The following is a 22,036-nucleotide window of genomic DNA, read 5'->3' on the forward strand; positions in this document are numbered from 1 at the left end:
ATCTGAATTTGTACTCACCCCCTTGAGGCTGCTGTGAAGCCCTCAAGCACTCATCCAACTCCAGATAGGCCACCGCCAGGATGTGGAAAATCAGGGGGGTGGGGTACGACAGGCACCCCTTCTTCGTTAGGAGGCCAGACCCCGCTGTCTTACTTGCCCAGCGGCGCAGGTCCTCCCACCATTTGCGGCAGTGGGTGCTCCGCCTGTCAAAGACCCCCAGGGTCCGCACCTCCTTGGCGATGGCACTCCAAATACCCTTTTTCTGATGGGCGCTGACCTGCATGAAAAATACAGCAGAAAAGGGATTAGTAATACCGTTCGGACCGTCACACTCATGGCCCACCATATCCCTCCCATCCACTAACGCACATACATTGACCACCATACATGCAGCACTCTGCCCAGGACACCTTAGCCCCCCCTACAGGTGGCTTACACGCACAGCACCCCATACATTCATGACCCACGCATCATGCTCAAAGTGTACTCACCTGTTTGTCTGGAGGACCATAAAGTAAAGTGTACTGTGGTAGGACCCCATCCACCAGTCTCTCCAACTCCTCTGCAGTGAAGGCAGGGGCCCTTTTCCCAGACACATGAGCCACTGTCGCTTCCAGAAACAGGCCACAGCAGCACTTGCAGTGTAGGTCCTCTCCTGTTGAAGGTCAGGTAGCAAGTGAGTGAAGAGATAGAAAATGGCGGTCACGTCTGCGGCGGTGCCTACTGTCACTGCCAGCGTACATCGCCATTGGCTCCTGGAACCCATAGGGCCCAATGATAACCAATGCGAAGTTGCGCAGTGGTCGTTGACCACCTACCGCAACGGCGCACAATGCCAGCGGAATTACCTCATTTCCACTTTTCCCTCCTCACAGGTCAGGCAGCCACTATTTCAGGGGGGCACAGGCCATGGCACCTAACTGTGTCACAGCAGACATTGGCACATAAACTGACTCTCGGATTCACATACTGGTTCTGTGAATGAAGAGATGCATCATTATTGCAATAGATGTGTGAATATGACCCTCTGCTCACCGTTTTCCTCCATAGGCTTCAACCGCTGAGGATGAATGTGAGATGGAGACATCCTCCAGTGTACAGACCCCTGGTGGACCTTGCGTCAATGGAGGACAGACACATTGGGGGTCATTCTGACTTTGACGGGCGGCGGAGGCCGCCCGCCAAAGTCCCGCCGGCAGAATACCGCTGCACGGTCAAAAGACCGCCGCGGTAATTCTGAGTTTCCCGCTGGGCTGGCGGGCGATCGCCAGAAGGCCGCCCGCCAGCCCAGCGGGAAACCCCCTTCCATGAGGATGCCGGCTCCGAATGGAGCCGGCAGAGTGGAAGGGGTGCGTCGCGATTTTCAGTGTCTGCTTGGCAGACACTGAAAATCTTGGTGGGGCCCTGATAGGGGGCCCCTGCAGTGCCCATGCCAGAGGCATGGGCACTGCAGGGGCCCCCAGGGGCTCCGCGACACCCGTTACCGCCAGCCAGGTTCTGGCGGTCAAAACCGCCAGAGCCAGGCTGGCGGTAAGGGGGTCGGAATCCCCATGGCGGCGCTGCCCGCTGCGCCACCATGGAGGATTCCCCAGGGCAGCGGGAAACCGGCGGGACACCGCTGGTTTTCCGTTTCTGACCGCGGCTGTACCGCTGCGGTCAGAATGCCCATGGGAGCACCGCCAGCCTGTTGGCGGTGCTCCCGCGGTCGTTGGCCCTGGCGAGAATGACCCCCATTATCTTAACATACAGACTTGTTCGAGCCACAATCCAAGAACTGTGTGCCCAGTTGGAGCAAGACCTGATGTCAGCTATCCGCCAGCCCACAGGTATCCCCCCTCTAGTGCAGGTCCTGTCAGTGCTCCATTTCCTGGCAAGTGGTTCCTTCCAAACAACAGTGGCTATGGCATCAGGGATGTCTCAGCCAATGTTCTCCAACGTGTTGACCAGAGTGTTGTCTGCCCTGCTGAAACACATGCGCAGCTACATCATATTCCCCCAGGTGGAGGATTTGGCCACAGTGAAAGCTGACTTTTATGCCCTGGGACATATCCCCAACATCATTGGTGCCATTGATGGTACACATGTAGCATTTGTCCGCCCCGGAGAAATGAACAGGTGTTCCGGAATAGAAAAAGCTATCACTCCATGAATGTGCAGATGGTGTGTTTGGCTGACCAGTACATCTCCCATGTGAATGCCAAGTATCCTGGCTCTGTGCATGATGCCTTTATGTTGAGGAATAGCAGCATCCCATATGTGGTGGCTCAACTCCAGAGGCACCGGGTGTGGCTAATAGCTGAGCACAAGGTGCCCACCCAGTATATGTTAGTGTCTGGGTATGGGGTTGTCCCTAAGGGTTAGTGTGTGTCTAATAGTTGTCCCTCAGTATTTGCAGGTGACTCTGGTTACCCCAACCTCTCATGGCTACTGTTAGGGTTTGTGCACAGCAAAGAGCATGTCCCCTCTCACTGCACTAGTGGGTTCTGTAATAGCTCCCTTTTAAACTTACTATTGAAAGCCTTTCTTGTTATCTCACCTTCCCCCCCCCTAGGCTTCTGTGTATGTTGTTTAATGTGCTGTTTTGTTTACACATTGGGCCTTGCTTTTACCAAGGCTTCTTTAAAACACTCCTCTCTAGGCCATGTGTTAATTTAACTCATTTGCATAATAACTGAAACTCTGCACACCTTTCAAGAACATGTGCAGCATGTGAGGACTACACCCAGCTCTTCAAACCACACCCAGCTCTGCACACCTTTCAAGAACATGTGCAGCATGTGAGGACCACACCCAGCCCTGTCTATAAAAGGCAGCCCCCGAGCCTCGCCCAGTGCTTGTGCTCGTCTACCTCCCGCTTACCTGAGGACAGATCCCTCGGCGCTGGCACTCCTGCTCTCTACAGACTTTCATTGGCTTCAATGGGCGCAGCTGCTGGCTCTTCCTTCTTCCGGTTTCCGGTTCCTCCTTGCCTCAGCTTCTCTCCTACAAGCAACCTGCAAAAGAGAAAGAAGACAAGGTTAGACTGATCAGTATCTCTTGCCAGCAACAAGTAAGTGCAAAACTTTTATTACCTGAAAGAACTTTAACTACAATTTCTGGATTCGTGTATAGACAATTTGAAACAAGATACCTTCCACGAACATTGTGATTCAAACTCTTTGTTACAACAATACTTTGCGGAACTTTGTGAAGCAAACATTTTTTTATGGAACTTTTAAGAATCGAACCGTGGAAACCATTAACAGCAAGGCAAACAGTAAATCAAGGACTTGCACAAATTACATGCTGTATTTTGACGTAAAAGTACAGTATTTGTTTTATAAAAGATTCTGGAAATATGGGAAAAGTGAGTCTGCTATTGGCAATTTAGGCTTTAGTTATATTAAGATGAATGTTTGATATTGATAATTCTGATAACGGTATTTGTTTAATGTTTTAGAAGCTTTAGAGTAATAGAAAGCACATCCCAGAGCAGTAACACATTCCAAACCTGGAAACTAGAGACCAGGATCCAAGAGGTACTTTTAGAAGAAAATTTCTAATAAATAAAGGGATAGTCAGGAACCCAGTTAGGAATAGGATGTACTTATCTGTTCTTTGTTTATGTTTCATTAGGCACCAGTTTCTACAGAAGTCAGAGAGGGCTGCAGATTTGTGCAGCACTTCAACAGTGGAAACGCAAGAACGCTGTTGTCTCTTTATTTTATTTTATCCACTTCCCCCCTTCCCTTGAGCTTCTGTTCTTAGTGCACTGTTTTAAAAACTAGTGTGCTGGAACAAGCAGTTTCAGGGTGGGGTCGGATTGTCTTCAACCTCCATCAGAACTGAACAAGGACTCAGGTGAGCTGGGCTTTGACAGCTACTGACCCCAGTGAGGAATCCCAGGACAAGGGCAGAGGAACATTACAATGAGGCACATGGGCGAACAAGGAGGATAATGGGGAGAACCTTCGGCCTCCTGAAGGCCAGGTTCCGGTGCCTCCATCTGACAGGTGGATCCCTGTACTACTCACCCAAGAAGGTGTGCCAGATCATCGTTGCATGTTGCATGTTGCACAACCTGGCCTTGAGACGCCAGGTGCCTTTTCTGCAGGAGGATGAGCGTGGAGATGGTCCTGTGGAAGCGGTGGAGCCTGTGGACAGTGAGGAAGAGGAGGCAGAGGAAAAAGATGTGGACAACAGAAGTAATATCATACAGCCATACTTCCAGTGACACACAGGTAAGACACTGTAACTTCACTTTACTTTTCAGTTTTCTGTTGGACATTGTACATGGCAGCCTGATTTCCCTATATCTTTGGCATCGCTATTTTCAGATTTCTGTGCCCCACTCTGACTCCTGGTATGTTTACTGCTGCTCACTACAGGTCATACCAATGTATAAATTACTGTACACATGAATTGCAATGTTTTCAGAATGTTGTACTAATACATATTTCAATCAATTGACAGACTCCAGAATTGTATTTGTTCCAAGGGTGTTTATTTATGTTTTAATAAGTAGAGTGGGATGTGCAATGGGCTGGGGTGATGGTGGAGGAATATCCAGTTAGAGTCCAGTCTCTTGGTATCACAGATGCATTGTCCAATGGAGCATAGGAAGGGGAGCAATTGCAGTTCAAGGTGGACAGGATGACAGAGTGGGACAGAAGGGTGACAATCAGGAGAGTCTTTTTCCTGGCGGGGGTCTTGGCAATGTTCTCTGGCTTCTGCCTGGATCACAGGGACTGTTTGTGGGGTGGTTCTCCTTCTGCAGGGGGTGGGGTGCTGGTGGCCTGTTGTTCCAGTGGTGGGGCCTCCTATCCACTAGCGCCAGCAGAGGCTGAGGGCTGTTCATCGGTGTTGCTAGTGCCAGGGGCCCGTTTTGTGCCACTGCCTCCCTCATGGTGTTGATTTTCTTGGGTTTGTGGGGTTACCTGAGGTCCCTGTAGTGGTGGACACACGGCTGATTGACGTGTCCTGGGGACAGTGGTATGGGCAGGGTAACCGACTGTCCAGAGGTCCCTGATGGGCCAGGTTGGTCATCGTGATCCAGGCATGCGGAGCTGCAGTCATCACTGTGGGCCTCTTCTGTGGGGAGACTGGATGTTGGTGGCACCTCCTCTCTGGTGACGTTGAGTGGGGGTCCTGTAGGGATGAAAATGCAGTGTTATTTTGTCTGCGTGTGCCATCTTGTGCATGGTTGTGTTTCCCTGTATGTTTGTGATTGCCCTGTCAGCTTTGCCTTGTGTCTGTGGTGATTTTGTGGGCTAGGTGATTCTCTCTAATGGGCATGCTTTAGTGGGTGTCCATGCAGGTCTGTGATGGGTGTCCATGCATAGGTGTTGCATGCAGGGCTTGGTATTGGGATGGGTGGGTTGTGATAGTAAGGTATTTGTGAGGTGGTGGAGTGATGGTGGTGAGGGTAGGGGTAGGAGTTTGTGATGGCATAAAGTAGGGTGAGGGATATAGTAGTAAAGGTTTGACTTACCAGAGTCCAGTCCTCCTGATAATCCTACAAGGCCCTCAGGATGCATTATTGCCAAGACTTACTCCTCCCATGTTGTTAGTTGTGGGGGATGAGGTGAGGGTTTAACGCCAGTCCTCTGTACGGCTACCTAGTGTCTTGCAACCAAGGAACACACCTTCCCCCGTAGGTTGTTCCACCTCTTCCTGATGTCATCCCTTGTTCTGGGGTGCTGTCCCACAGCGTTGACCCTGTCCACGACTCTCTGCCATATCTCCATCTTCTTTGCAATGGACGTCTGCTGCACCTGTGATCCGAATAGCTGTGGCTCTACCCGGGTGATTTCCTCCACCATGACCCTTAGCTCCTCCTCTGAAAACCTGTGTGTCTTTGGGGTGCCATGGATGTGGTGTGAGTGGTATGTGTGAGGATGTGTGGGGTGATGTGTGAGGTGATGTGTTGTGGTGTGTGCTGTGAGGTGTGTGGATGGTGTATGGGTGATGGTGTTCTGTGGCTCAGATTGAGTGCGTGCTCCTGGCTTGTCTCTGTCTCTGTTGGCAATCTTTTTTTTCATTGAAAGGGTTGTGGGTAATGAGGGTGTGTGTTTTATAGTGGTGTGACTGTGTGAGTGTGGTGTGTGTATGTGTGCCAGGTGTGTGTAGTTTGAATTGTCCAATGTGGTGTAGTTTTGTTAGTGTGTGTGTATTTTGAGCGAGGCGGTGTGTACCGCCAATGGTTTACTACAGTTGAAAGACCGCTGCAGTGATTTGTGGGTTCTAATACTGTGGGCGTATTCCTGTTGGCGTAATGGTGTGGGTTTTGGTACCCCCAGTTTATCACTGACCTTTGGTCTGGCGGACTTGTGTGGGTGTCTGTATAGTGGTGGATTTCTATGCGTGGGTCATAATACCCATAGCGGTATACCATCACGGTATGTTGGCGGCCGTCAGCACGGCGGTAGGTGGCATTTTCCGCCAAGGTTCTAATGAGGGCCTTAGACTTTTGGTCAAAAGTCTAAGTTTACGACTTTGGGAATTCACAAAGGGCTTTAACAGGTACTATCAGTACATCCGCTCTTGGGGCAGACCTCCAACCTGAATGCAGATAGTAGGCGTAAATGCCTTTATGAATTCCCAAAGTAGTAAACTTAGACTTTTGTTCTAAATTCAGAACAAAGCTCTACGTTTACTTTTGTAAATTGGGCTCTGTTAGAAATGGGGTTTCTGGTTGGCTAGGGTATGCACCTCAGCCAGGCAGAACCTACCCACTCTAGTCAGGGACAGGGAGTTACAGGTCCAAGATAACCCCTGCTCACCCCCTTGGTAGCTTGGCATGAGAAGTCAGGCTTAACCCGCAGGCAATGTGTAAAGCGTTTGCACAACACACACAACATACGTGACACAAAAGGTACACTACAAAGTAAACACAACACTGAGCTATGTAAAAATAATCTGTATTGCACAAAACATAATTAGACCAACATTACACCTGAATAATACCCTGCTACCTTAGCAGTTGTCAGAATGTTACACAAGTTACTAATACTCTGAAGGAATATGCAGTTGTCACATTAGAACACGCAAGTACTCAGGATTCTGCAACATAAGCAGTAGTCAGCAATTATAGTAAAAGATATATGCACTTGTCATGAACAATTCCTAAATACCCATAAAAGGAGCATTAGAGAATATACCCCGAGTCATATAAATACATATCAGCTAGACATGCCCATAAAAGGAACATTAGCACCTATATGTAGAAACAGTAAACAGGTAGGAAATGGAAATGGAAAACATCCACAAGTCTGTATTAGGCTCCTAGAGCCTAGATTTCCTAAAAAGTACCTGTTTTCTGGTAGAGAGGCACTCCCAGTGCCTAGAAGTTGAGCATGGGGGCCCCCGGTGCTCCGATGTGCAAAAACGGGGGCCACGCGGTGCTCTTTGAGGGGAGGGGCGATCAGCACCCTCTCTCTCGTGTTTAGAATGGGCCCCTCAGGGGACCCGTGATCCTGGTGGGGCCCCCTGGGCCTCTGAGGGCCCTCTCCCGATAGAGGGGGGCCCAAAAGCCACAAGAACCGAGTGGTGGGGGCGATCACATCCCTAGCGCAGTGACCGGGGGCAAGGGAACTCCCTTCCCTCCCTGCGTCCTGCTCAGAGGGAGACAGCCGCCCTTCTCCACAGCGCGGCTGCCAGACAGGAGAGAGAGAGAGGAGCAGGGGCCTCCGATGAGGCTTCCTACCTGCTCTCTGATGCGGCCGCACCCGATCCGGTGCGCGCATCAATGCTAATCCCGGCCTGGGCTGCTCCGTGGGGCAGGCACCAAGGATGGTGCCTGCCTGTGCTCCGGGGGCGCGTCAGAAAGCGCGCTTTGCCCCGGGGGCAAGGTTGGAGCATACTCACTCTGGTCTTGGTCTTCTTGGGTGCCCCGGGGGCACGAACAGCGCGATCCTTGCGCTGGTTGCAAATACGACCCCCGGGTCGCGGCGGTGATCTCTCCGGCAGAGGAGCGCTTATCAAAGCGCGGGGGCTTTCCGATCAGCCCGGGCTGTGGCTGTGACTTTTAAGGTGCCAAATAAAGCGCTTTCAACAGCGCTACGACCAAATCTGCAGCCTGGGCTGCGGCGGTGATTTTTGGCAGAAGCAGCGCTTTTCAAAGCGCTAAGAAAAACGCGGTGGAGACTGTTACAGGGGTCAGGGGCCACAGCACCCTGCCCCTGTGGGAAAAAAAACAAGCAGGATTACAGGGCTGGTGGACCCAGCTACAGGCCAGCACAAGGGGTGCAGATGGTGGCAGTTCCTGCTAGTGACCAGGCAGGTCACAGGTCAGCACAACAGCAGCAGTCCAAGGTGGTTTCCTGGTGAGTCAATGCATCAGCGTTCTGTGTCTAGTTTCAAGTTCCAAGAGTGTTCAAATTGTGGGGAAAATTTCCCAGTACTTATAATCAGTTCTTACAGTGTTTTACAATGGTAGGGAGAGGCGGTTCCAGCCAGTTACAACTGTTTGTGGGAGTGCCCCCTCTCTCCTTTCAGCACAGGCTCCAAACATCAGTGGGGGGTTAACAACCCTATTGTGTGAGGCCAGGGCACTGTCTTTACAAATGCAGGTGTGCCCCGCCTCTCCCTTCTATCAGCCCAGGAAGGCTTTACAGTATGTTGATGCACCTCTGTGTCACCTCCACCATCCCTGTGTTCAGGCTGTCTGAGAAGTATGCACAAAGCCCCAACTGTCAATCTGCCCAGACGTTGATTGGAGACAAGCTGCAAAACACCAAAGTCATAAGCACAGATAAATGCGCACTTTCTAGAAGTGGCATTTCTGTGATAGTAATAAAAAATACACCTACACCAGTAAGCAGCATTTCTTACCACTATCACAATCATACCAAACATGCCTACGCTACCCCTCATAAATCAGACAATACCCCTTACACCTAAGGCAGGGCATTTCCAATGCAATCCTATGAGGAGGAGACACTCACAGCAGTGAGACACCAAGTTAGGCTGTTTGTCACTACCAGGACAGGCCACGCAACATGGCACATGTCCTGCCTTCTACATACATGGCACCCTGCCCAAAAGCGCTAGCTAGGGCGTACCTTAGGGGTGACTTAGATGTAGTAAAAGGGGAGTTCTGGGCCTGGCAAGTAAATTTAGATGCCAGGTCCCTGTAGCAGGAAACTGCACACACAGGATCTGTGCTAGCAGGCCTTAGATAGGTTTGACAGGCTACTTCAAGTGGGTGCTGCAGGCCCACTAGTAGCATTTAATTTACAGGCCCTGGGTATAGGGATACCACTTTACAAGGGACTTATAGGTAAATTAAATATGCCAATCAGGTATAATCCAATCATACCAAATTTGTAAGAGAGAGCACATGCACTTTAGCACTGGTTAGCAGTGAAAAGGTGCTCAGAGTCAAAACGTCAGCCAACAAAGGTCAGAAAAATAAGGAAGCAAAAAGCAAAAAGTCTGGGGAATGACCCTGTAAAAGGGCCAGGTCCAACAGGCTCCATCTGTTCCTCTGCCAATATTTATAGATAGTGCAATCCTAAGAGTCACTATTCTGGAACCTTAGCTGGCTTTGAGCTTGAAATTATTTGACACAGCCACCCACTTGGCATAGAGCTGTAGAGTCAATGTGTTGGAAGGCCTGCTTTACTGAGGAAACATCTTTCAGTGCATATTTTTACCTTGCTAGTGCTGCCACAAAAGGCATGGTGGATCTGGGCAGGAAAGAGAATCAATGGATCCCAGTCACAAACATGTCTATATATCAAGACAATTGATATTTTGTTTTGCAGCAGTAACTCTGTTGCAATCAATGATGGTTACTCATGGTTTATAAAAGAAGTAGGTTTATTAGCTTAGTTGTAGGTTACAGGTATGGCAGCCCCACCAGGATACTGCTCAGCCCTTCTCAATCCAACTATCCACTCATCCAAGCACAAAAAGTCTTAACATTACAACCATACAATGACCTCACTCACAGGCTGCGCAGAAGAAAACATTAGGAGTGTGGGTAGAATTCATAAGCTAGCAATAGGCTGCAACAACTTACCCCTATAAAACTGAAAAAATGTCCCTGGGAACATACATCGTGTGTGGCTGGTTGGTTTGCATTACTGTTTAAAAAAGTGCTCTCACCATGTTGGTGGAGCGCTTTCAGCGAGTTGATTCCTGCTAATCACTGCAGGAATCTTTTAAGTACAGAGGGCCAGATTCACATAGATAAACTTACACTTTGTGTAAGTTTATCATTTTTTTGCTATTCACAGAGGTATTTTAAGAGTAGTATTTTACAACTGCGGATACTCTGCTCATACAAAAATTAAACGTACATAAAAATATAAGACTGTGCTATCTTGTTATGAACGGAAACTCCACAGCTGTAAAGATAGTACTCACAAAATACCTTTTCTTATAGTAAACAATCGTAAACTTACACAAAAATGTAACACAAAAGTGTAAGTTTACGTTTGTGAATCAGGCCAGAGAGTCCTGGGTTTTGGCGTATGGAAGATAGCGCCTCGCCTCCACAGCAAAAGGGGCTGGCAGACCACCCGCGAGAGCCTAAATGATCTCATTTGTTTTACTCATGCTGAATTTAGCGTTTTTAAGCTCAAGGAATTATTATGTAGGTGATGTAAACGTTGTCTATTTACGGCATTTTCCACGGTTTTACCCTCCCGAAAATTCTACGGATCGGGCTCATTTTAACCCACACGTGTTTAGATAGGAAGCAACATGTTCATCTTTACGTTTTAAGCGGAAGTCTATTTTCTGGCGATGACTCATTTTGCGTGGGTGCGGTTTCTGCTATCAACTGCTCATTTGGTGAGATATGGAGGCTAGCAACGAAACACTAATACCTTTGGCCCAGATACATTTCTACTACAGTCATGTTTGCGTAATTGTGTCCCTTTCCTGCGATAACATACGATGAGGCATAGTTTAAATACGCCAATACAAATGAAAAAGTGAATTATTGTGATATGGTATATCTAGTGACAACCGGCATCCCATATACAACGTTATTTATAACACTCGGCCCTTGTGGCTCTCTGTTCCATTTCTGTTTGACAAGAAAGGATTTGAGGGCCTTAATGGTTATAGATATGTTTTTGATCATGCCTCGGTGGTAGTGACTGTGCGCATCTATCACTGAAGTAGCTCAATAGAAATCACGTATGTGGCCTAGAGTTATGTTGGGACGTTGGCTCGCGCCATAATCATCTAAAAATAGGATTCTACTGTAAATCTACAGCGGTGGTATTACTTGATGAATCAATCTAAACGCTGCAACTCATTATAAACCAACAGTGGTAATACTTACTTGTTTCCAACGGATGGCAACCCATCATTCCCGCGCTCTCGACTGCATTGGCTTTCTGTCAGGGCTCACATTGATTTTAAAATGTTATTGTTAACTTGTAAAACAATCAAGTTCTTGGAATGTTCCTGTAACAGAGATTCACCAGGTCCCCTTAGACCACAGTGAACTGCAAAATCCTTTTCGGTTTGATGCAGGTAAGTATTTTTTTTTACCTGACGATTTTTCGACAAATGTGCATAAAGATGGTGTTTCCTTTTGTGACCACGGGCAAAAGAAGAATCTCTGAAAGCTACACATAGGCCCTTACTATGAGTCAGCTGAAGTTTTCTGCCCCCCTGCACAAAGGCATGTTTGTACAAGGTTCTGAATTCCGAGTGGTACATAGGTTACCGCACCCAATAATTACCACGCGTGATCAAGTCTGTAATCTTCATTACATTTAAGCAGCTTAAACCAGGGGAAAATATATGGTACTAGCAGTAACACTCTGATTTTGATGAGACAAGCACCAAAATCTGCATGTTAGTCTCCAAAAGCATGGAATAGGTGCAGTTTATTGCACTTGATTTATTCCCAACCCCGAGTCACATTTTGGCAGGTGTGATAAATCGAACCTTTTCTATAGGCAGTCATAAAAAGGGCCTTAACTTTTCTCAAGATTACAAATGAAAAAGACTAGTGTCACTGTGGAAGTAATGACACAATACTGTTTTACTTGGCACCCCTGTTGTGCCTAGTTTCCCTCTAACTTTTTGCCTTCAGCTCTCCTGTCTTTACTGACTTTGTTTATGCGGGCCATAAAATCTGCACACTTTACCACTGCTAACCAGTGTTAAGGTGCTTATGCTCTCTCCTTAAAATATGTTAGATTGGCTTATACCAAATTGACATATTTGATTTGCTTGTAAGACCCCAGGTAAATGGCACTACCTGTGCACAGGACCTGTAAATTAAATTTCTACCAGTGGGCCTGCAGCACTGATTGTGCCATCCACTCAAGTAGCACTTTAAACATGCCGTAGGCCTGCCATTGCAGTCTCTGTGTGTGCAGTTTTAAACTACAAAGTAAACCCTTTGCCAGGCCCAAATCTTTCTTTTTATTACATACAGGTCACGCGTATGGTAGGCACTGGACGGCTCAGAGAGCAGGGTGCAATGTATTTAAAAAGTAAGACATGTATCTTTAAGTAATACATGTCCTCAAAGTCAAAAACTCCTACATTTCTTTATTACTATTGCACAGCCTACTTCTCCTGTAGGATAACATTGGAATTACCTCATTACATTTTCTGTGTATTTGCAACAGGGCCAAGTAACCAGTTCATGTTTAGTGTCTCTAGAATTGTAATTTAACCCCTTCCCCGCCACGGACGTAATGGTTACGTCCATGGCAGCGCCCGTGTGGCGCCATGGACGTAACCATTACGTCCTGAATGCTTCCCTCGGGAGAAGCGCTAGCGCTCCTCCCGAGGGCCGCCCCCCCACCCCCCTAGGTCAGGGCTGACCGGGGAATCCCTTCCCCTTCCACCCCCGACCCCCCCACCCCCCCCTGTGACGTCAGCGCGCGCGCGCGCGCTGATGTGTCACAGGGGCCTCCCTCGTCGCGCTGGAAGCTCTGCTTCCAGCGCGATTGAAAAAGAAATGCAAAAGCATTTCTTTTTCAATCACTTGGGAGGCCCGGAGGGGCTTCAAAGGGAAGGAAAAGTATTTCCTTCCCTTTGAAGTCCCTCCGAGGGTTTCAAAAGCCGGATTGCTTGCAATCCGGCTTTTGAAACCCCACTAGACACCAGGGATTTTTTTTTTTTTCTTTGAAATTGACAAAAGGGAGCGACCCCTTGGGCAAGGGTCGCTCCCAGGGGGGGCATTTTTTTTAAAAGGCCTTTTCTGCCCCCCCTGGGGGCAGATCGGCCTTATTAGGCCGATCTGCCCCCAGGGGGGGCAGAAACCTCTAGGCACCAGGGACCATTTTTTTTTTTTGTTTCATTTTTTTTTATTGAGGTGGGGAGCGACCCCTTAGGCAAGGGTCGCTCCCCTTGGGGGAAAATTATATTTTGGCCATTTCTGCCCCCCTTGGGGGCAGATTGGCCTATTTTGATGAGGCCAATCTGCCCCCAAGGGGGGTAGAAACCACTAGACACCAGGGATTTTTTTTTTTTTTTATTGTTATTGACAAAAGGGAGCGACCCCTTGGGCAAGGGTCGCTCCCAGGGGGGGCATATTTTCGGGAAGGCCTTTTCTGCCCCCCCTGGGGGAAGATCGGCCTACTATTAGGCCGATCTGCCCCCAGGGGGGGCAGAAACCTCTAGGCACCAGGGACCATTTTTTATTTTTTTGTTTCATTTTTTTTTTTTTGGTGGGGAGCGACCCCTTAGGCAAGGGTCGCTCCCCTTGGGGGAAAATTATATTTTGGCCATTTCTGCCTCCCTTGGGGGCAGATTGGCCTATTTTGATGAGGCCAATCTGCCCCCAAGGGGGGTAGAAACCACTAGACACCAGGGAGTTTTTTCTTTGCGTGAATTTCACGCAAAGGGAGCGACCCCTTAGGCAAGGGTCGCTCCCTGGGGGGGAGGGCAATTTATTTTAGGCCATTCGGCCTATTATTAGGCCGATCTGCCCCCAGGGGGGGAAGAAACCTCTAGGCGCCAGGGCAAAATTTTTTTTTGTGTTTTTTTTTTTTGTTCTTTCTTTTTTTTAGAGATGGGGAGCGACCCATCAGGCAAGGGTCGCTCCCCTGGGGGGCAAATTGTATTTAGACCATTTTGGCCGATTTTAGGTCAATCTGCCCCCAAGGGGGCAGAAACCACTAGGCACCGGGGATTTGTTTTTTGGCGCCAATGTCACGCAGTGGGAGCGACCCCGTAGGCAAGGGTCGCTCCGGGGGGGGGTGGGGGTTGGGGGGGCAAATTTATTTTAGGCCATTTCTGCCCCCCCGGGGGACAGATCGGCCTATTATTAGGCCGAACTGCCCCCGGGGGGGGGGCAGAACACTCTAGGCGCCAGGGCAATTTTTTTTTTGTGTTTTTTTTTTTTTTGTTTCTTTTTTTAGAGATGGGGAGCGACCCATCAGGCAAGGGTCGCTCCCCTGGGGGGGCAAATTGTATTTAGACCATTTCTGCCCCCCTGGGGGCAGATTGGCCAATTTTAGGTCAATCTGCCCCCAAGGGGGCAGAAACCACTAGGCACCGGGGATTTGTTTTTTGGCGCCAATGTCACGCAGGGGGAGCGACCCCGTAGGCAAGGGTCGCTCCGGGGGGGGGGTGGGGGTTGGGGGGGCAAATTTATTTTAGGCCATTTCTGCTCCCCCGGGGGACAGATCGGCCTATTATTAGGCCGAACTGCCCCCCGGGGGTGGGGCAGAACACTCTAGGCGCCAGGGCAATTTTTTTTTTGTGTTTTTTTTTTTGTTGTTTCTTTTTTTAGAGATGGGGAGCGACCCATCAGGCAAGGGTCGCTCCCCTGGGGGGGCAAATTGTATTTAGACCATTTCTGCCCCCCTTGGGGCAGATTGGCCAATTTTAGGTCAATCTGCCCCCAAGGGGGCAGAAACCACTAGGCACCGGGGATTTGTTTTTTGGCGCCAATGTCACGCAGGGGGAGCGACCCCGTAGGCAAGGGTCGCTCCCGGCGGGGGAGGGTGAGGGTTGGGGGGGCAAATTTATTTTAGGGCATTTCTGCCCCCCCCCCCCCCCTGGGGCCGACTGAGCTACAGGCCAAACACCACAGGTAGGCACCTTGCAAAAAACACCTCTGTTTTCTGTGAAAAAATATGTTGTGTCCACGTTGTGTTTTGGGCCATTTCCTTTTGTGGGCGCTAGGCCTACCCACAGAAGTGATGTACCATTTTTATCGAGAGACTTAGGGGAACGCTGGGTGGAAGGAAATTTGTGGCTCCTCTCAGATTCCAGAACTTTCTGTCACCGAAATGAGAGGAAAAAGTGTTTTTTGGGCCAAATTTTGATGTTTGCAAAGGATTCTGGGTAACATAACCTGGTCAGAGCCCCGCAAGTCACCCCATCTTGGATTCCCCTGGGTTTCTAGTTTTCAAAAATGCACTGGTTTGCTAGGTTTCCTCAGGTGTCGGCTGAGCTACAGGCCAAAATCCACAGGTAGGCACTGCTTTTTATAAAAAAATGTGATGTGTCCAAGTTGTGTTTTGGGCCCTTTCCTTTCGTGGGCGCTAGTCCTACCCACACAAGTGATGTATCATTTTTATCGGGAGACTTGGGGGAACGCTGGGTGGAAGGAAATTTGTGGCTCCTCTCAGATTCCAGAACTTTCTGCCACAGAAATGTGAGGAATATGTGTTTTTTTAGCCAAATTTTGAGGTTTGCAAAGGATTCTGGGTAACAGAGCCTGGTCCGAGTCACACAAGTCACCCCTCCTTGGATTCCCCTAGGTCTCTAGTTTTCAGAAATGTATAGGTTTGGTAGGTTTCCCTAGGTGCCGGCTGAGCTAGAGGCCAAAATCTACAGGTAGGCACTTCGCAAAAAACACCTCTGTTTTTTTCCAAAATTTAGGATGTGTCCACGTTGCGCTTTGGGGTGTTTCCTGTCGCCGGCGCTAGGCCTACCCACGCAAGTGAGGTATCATTTTTATTGGGAGACTTGGGGGAACGCTGGGTGGAAGGAAATTTGTGGCTCCTCTCAGATTCCAGAACTTTCTGTCACCGAAATGAGAGGAAAAAGTGTTTTTTGGGCCAAATTTTGATGTTTGCAAAGGATTCTGGGTAACATAACCTGGTCAGAGCCCCGCAAGTCACCCCATCTTGGATTCCCCTGGGTTTCTAGTTTTCAAAAATGCACTGGTTTGCTAGGTTTCCTCAGGTGTCGGCTGAGCTACAGGCCAAAATCCACAGGTAGGCACTGCTTTTTATAAAAAAATGTGATGTGTCCAAGTTGTGTTTTGGGCCCTTTCCTTTCGTGGGCGCTAGTCCTACCCACACAAGTGATGTATCATTTTTATCGGGAGACTTGGGGGAACGCTGGGTGGAAGGAAATTTGTGGCTCCTCTCAGATTCCAGAACTTTCTGCCACAGAAATGTGAGGAATATGTGTTTTTTTAGCCAAATTTTGAGGTTTGCAAAGGATTCTGGGTAACAGAGCCTGGTCCGAGTCACACAAGTCACCCCTCCTTGGATTCCCCTAGGTCTCTAGTTTTCAGAAATGTATAGGTTTGGTAGGTTTCCCTAGGTGCCGGCTGAGCTAGAGGCCAAAATCTACAGGTAGGCACTTCGCAAAAAACACCTCTGTTTTTTTCCAAAATTTAGGATGTGTCCACGTTGCGCTTTGGGGTGTTTCCTGTCGCCGGCGCTAGGCCTACCCACGCAAGTGAGGTATCATTTTTATTGGGAGACTTGGGGGAACGCTGGGTGGAAGGAAATTTGTAGCTCCTCTCAGATTCCAGAACTTTCTGCCACAGAAATGTGAGGGACATGTGTTTTTTTAGCCAAATTTTGAGGTTTGCAAAGGATTTTGGGTAACAGAACCTGGTCCGAGCCCCGCAAGTCACCCCTCCTTGGATTCCCCTAGGTCTCTAGTTTTCAGAAATGCACAGGTTTGGTAGGTTTCCCTAGGTGCCGGCTGAGCTAGAGGCCAAAATCTACAGGTAGGCACTTCGCAAAAAACAGCTCTGTTTTCTGTGATATGTCCACGTTGTGTTTTGGGGCATATCCTGTCGCGGGCGCTAGGCCTACCCACACAAGGGAGGTATCATTTTTATCGGGAGATGTGGGGGAACGCTGGGTGGAAGGAAATTTGTGGCTCCTCTCAGATTCCAGAACTTTCTGCCACAGAAATGTGAGGAATATGTGTTTTTTTAGCCAAATTTTGAGGTTTGCAAAGGATTCTGGGTAACAGAGCCTGGTCCGAGTCACACAAGTCACCCCTCCTTGGATTCCCCTAGGTCTCTAGTTTTCAGAAATGCATAGGTCTGGTAGGTTTCCCTAGGTGGCGGCTGAGCTAGAGGCCAAAATCTACAGGTAGTCACTTTGCTAAAAACAGCTCTGTTTTCTGTGATATGTCCACGTTGTGTTTTGGGGCATATCCTGTCGCGGGCGCTAGGCCTACCCACACAAGTGAGGTATCATTTTTATCGGGAGACGTGGGGGAATGCTGGGTGGAAGGAAATTTGTGGCTCCTCTCAGATTCCAGAACTTTCTGCCACAGAAATGTGAGGAACATGTGTTTTTTTAGCCAAATTTTGAGGTTTGCAAAGGATTCTGGGTAACAGAACCTGGTCCGAGCCCCGCAAGTCACCCCTCCTTGGATCCCCCTAGGTCTCTAGTTTTCAGAAATGCACAGGTTTGGTAGGTTTCCCTAGGTGGCGGCTGAGCTAGAGGCCAAAATCTACAGGTAGTCACTTTGCTAAAAACAGCTCTGTTTTCTGTGATATGTCCACGTTGTGTTTTGGGGCATATCCTGTTGCGGGCGCTAGGCCTACCCACACAAGTGAGGTATCATTTTTATCGGGAGACGTGGGGGAACGCTAGGTGGAAGGAAATTTGTGGCTCCTCTCAGATTCCAGAACTTTCTGCCACAGAAATGTGAGGAACATGTGTTTTTTTAGCCAAATTTTGAGGTTTGCAAAGGATTCTGGGTAACCGAACCTGGTCCGAGCCACACAAGTCACCCCTCCTTGGATTCCCCTAGGTCTCTAGTTTTCAGAAAGGCACAGGTTTGGTAGGTTTCCCTAGGTGGCAGCTGAGCTAGAGGCCAAAATCTACAGGTAGTCACTTTGCTAAAAACAGCTCTGTTTTCTGTGATGTGTCCAGGTTGTGTTTTGGGGCATATCCTGTCGCGGGCGCTAGGCCTACCCACACAAGTGAGGTATCATTTTTATCGGGAGACGTGGGGGAATGCTGGGTGGAAGGAAATTTGTCGCTCCTCTCAGATTCCAGAACTTTCTGCCACAGAAATGTGAGTAACATGTGTTTTTTTAGCCAAATTTTGAGGTTTGCAAAGGATTCTGGGTAACAGAACCTGGTCCGAGCCACACAAGTCACCCCTCCTTGGATTCCCCTAGGTCTCTAGTTTTCAGAAATGCACAGGTTTGGTAGGTTTCCCTAGGTGGCGGCTGAGCTAGAGGCCAAAATCTACAGGTAGTCACTTTGCTAAAAACAGCTCTGTTTTCTGTGATGTGTCCACGTTGTGTTTTGGGGCATATCCTGTCGCGGGCGCTAGGCCTACCCAAACAAGTGAGGTATCATTTTTATCGGGAGACTTGGGGGAACATAGAATAGCAAAACAAGTGTTATTGCCCCTTGTCTTTCTCTACATTTATTCCTTCCAAATATAGGGGTGTGTGTAAAAAAGACATCTATTTGAGAAATTCCATGTAATTCACGTGCTACTATGGTCACCCCGGAATTCAGAGATGTGCAAATAACCACTGCTCCTCAACACCTTATCTTGTGCCCTTTTTGGAAATGCAAAGCTTTTCTTGATAGCTATTTTTTACTCCTTATATTTCAGCAAATGAATTACTGTATACCCGGTATACAATGAAAACGCACTGCAGGGTGCAGCTCATTTATTGGCTCTGGGTTCCTCGGGTTCTTGATGAACCTACAAACCCTATATATCCCCGCAACCAGAGGAGTCCAGCAGACGTAACGGTATATTGCTTTCGATAATCTGACATTGCAGGGAAAAGTTACAGAGTAAAAAGCAGAGAAAAATTGATGTTTTTTTCACCTCAATTTCAATATTTTTCTTTTTCAGCTGTTATTTTCTGTAGGAAACCCTTGTAGGATCTACACAAATGACCCCTTGCTGAATTCAGAATTTTGTCTACTTTTCAGAAAGGTTTAGGGTTCTGGGATCCAGCATTGGTTTCATGACCATTCCTGTCACTGACTGGAAGGAGGCTGAAAGCACAAAACATTGCACAAATGGGGTATGCCCCAGTAAAATGCCAAAATTGTGTTGAAAAATTGGGTTTTCGGATTCAAGTCTGCCTGTTCCTGAAAGCTGGGAAGCTGCTGAGTTTAGCACCGCAAACCCTTTGTTGATGCCATTTTCAGGGGAAAAACCACAAGCCTTCTTCTGCAGCCACTTTTTCCAATTTTTTTGAAAAAAACAAAATTTTCCCTGTATTTTGGCCAATTTCTTGGCCTCTTTCAGGGGAACCCACAAAGTCTGGGTACCTCCAGAATCCCTAGGATGTTGGAAAAAAAGGACGCAAATTTGGTTTGGTTAGCTTATGTGGACAAAAAGTTATGCGGACCTAAGCGCGAACTGCCCCAAATAGGCAAAAAAAGGCCTGGCACAGGAGGGGGAAAAGGCCTGGCAGCGAAGTGGTTAAAACCCTAGCTTATGGAGAAGTTGGATTTTTAGTTGGCCTGAGTGGAAAACTCTGCTCTGCTCGTGGAGCTTTCAGAACTTGGGCACCTCGTGCTACATGAAGTAGCATGGAGTTGCTGAATTCCACACTATCTGGCGAAGAGCAGACTTTTTTTCCGGTTGCGCAAGCAAGATTTGTTTTGGCGCTCACTTGTGAGTGCCACGATACTCTTGGGCTGCTAGCGAGTGCGTGTGAGACCTGTGCCGTCTCACACAGCTTCTGGGCGTGACAGCGGCAAAAACAGTGCCACTTGCAAGTGCGACTGCACCTCAAGTACATTTTCTACTCGAGGTGCATCTAAATCTATTCAAAATTGTTTTTCTGAGTGGATTTGGTTTTCCAATGGACCCTTAAGTTGTTTTTTAGTATGATAAGCCTTTTTTTCAAATAGGAAGGATGTGCCCCAGAGACTCCAACTTCCTGTTCCTGTCCAGCAGGCTCCTTGCAGTGTTTTGTCCTTCTTCTGGTTACTTTTCAGTTGGATTTCGGGGTGGAAGGATCACTCTCTTTTTCTCCTTGAAACCTACCTTTGTAGTTAAGGACTTTATTTTTGTAATATCACAGAAGAAAGCTAAAAAACAATTCTATAAGGGTGTTGTTTGTTTGATTGGGCATGTATCAGTATTTCTTTGTATTTTATTTTGATTTTTAAATTTTGTAGTGGTGGGTGGCCTGGAGTATAAGTAGGGGTCTAGTTATCCATTTTGCATTTCACTTGATTTTTCATATTTTATGAAGGAAAAATATTGCACAGCCCAGTTCCTTTTCTCCATGTTTGTTTCATTTGCAACATTCATTTATTTTACTATGTGGCCTAGCCTTCCAAGGGCCTATATAGCCAGAAAGCCCAATGCTAGTAGTCATCAGTGTATAACATAAATGTTTCTGTGGTATATAGTTTTAAAACTTCATTTAGGGCAGGGATGGCATTTCTGGCCTGTGTCTGTGTTTGTCATTGGCTACCATTTGTCTTTGTTCTCCATGCTAAGTGGCCAGAGGCCATTTTGTGTAGTCTATGTCCATAGGGCTGAACATGTTCTTTGTTCCCAATGCTTCCTGGCTCGCTGCTATTGTTTGACAATGTGGCTGGTGGCAATTTTGTGCATCAGCCAGTGTGTGTTTTGCAACAGACTTTGTATGTTCTTTGTTCTCCATGCCTCCTTGCTCGCCCTTGTTGTTTGGCCATGTGTCTGGCCGCCATTTTGAGCATGCAGCCTGTGTGCCTTTGCCAGACATTTACAGGGATGGATGTGATACCAGTTTAATAATATGCTTGGGGATCATTGTGGATTGTATATAGTAAGAATATGACCTTGATGAAACAGGCTTTATTTCTTACACGCTTTTTTTGCATTTTTTATTTTGCACCTACATGCCTCACAATAGGTTTCTTTCTTCTTGTCATACAAAATCTGGCAATTATTGTTCTTCTTTTTTAAATTAAATCTTTTGTTTTAATTTTTATTTTTTAAGTTTTTATTTTAGTTTTTTTTATTTAAAATCGTTTATAATTTTTATCTTACATTTTTCCTAATTTTAATTTCTTAGCTTTAATATTCATTTTTTACTTTTTATCCTAGATTGTTCATTTTTTAAAATTTATTTTATCTTTTCATTTTATAAATGTATTTATATACCTTTTTTCACATTTTGCCTTAATCTATTCATCCATCCATCTATCCATGCATGCATTCATCCATCCACCCATCTGTCCATCTATCTATCTGCCATAAACGCACAGCCTCGCTACAGTTTCAGTTTCATTAGGTATATTTATATTTCCTCCTGGACACCCTGGCTGTGGTGCACTGCAGACACATTAGCAGCACCATTTGTTTTGTTTAAAGATTACTCCATTTCCCCTGGACCGCCTTACTGCCATAGGTTTTTAAAGAAATATAAAATTTTCCCATGCACCTCTCTGACTACTGAAGGTGTCTCCTTTAAAAAAGATGGATATGACACAAAGAGCTATATCTGTATGTTGTGTTGCCTGATTTACAATGAAATTGTATGGCATGGTGGTGGTGGTGTGGTTTGACCTTACAATGTTTGGATACATTGTTATTTATTAAATAAGTAAGCAACCACACTAATAATGCATTTGTCTGTACTATTAAAACCTGCAACAATGCTACATTTCCCTAACAACATGTTTTTTTTTCTTGCTTGGTTGGTTTTAGGTGCAAAAGAGAAGAAGAGACACCCTCAGTACTGCCAATGAGAAGGCCTGTGCAGTGATTTCAGTCCTCCAACCCCTTTCGCTTGTGAAGTTTATGGCCACTGCCAACTAAGAACTTGAAGATGGCCCCAAAGAAAGTTGATGCCAAGAAAGTGGTCAGTGAGAAAAGCAGCTATCCACAAGTGGAATGCTAACTGCAACCTTTTTGGGAGACGTGGTCTCCTACACCGGCCTTT

Source organism: Pleurodeles waltl, chromosome 3_1 (assembly GCF_031143425.1).
Source record: "Pleurodeles waltl isolate 20211129_DDA chromosome 3_1, aPleWal1.hap1.20221129, whole genome shotgun sequence".
Taxonomy (NCBI): Eukaryota; Metazoa; Chordata; class Amphibia; order Caudata; family Salamandridae; genus Pleurodeles; species Pleurodeles waltl.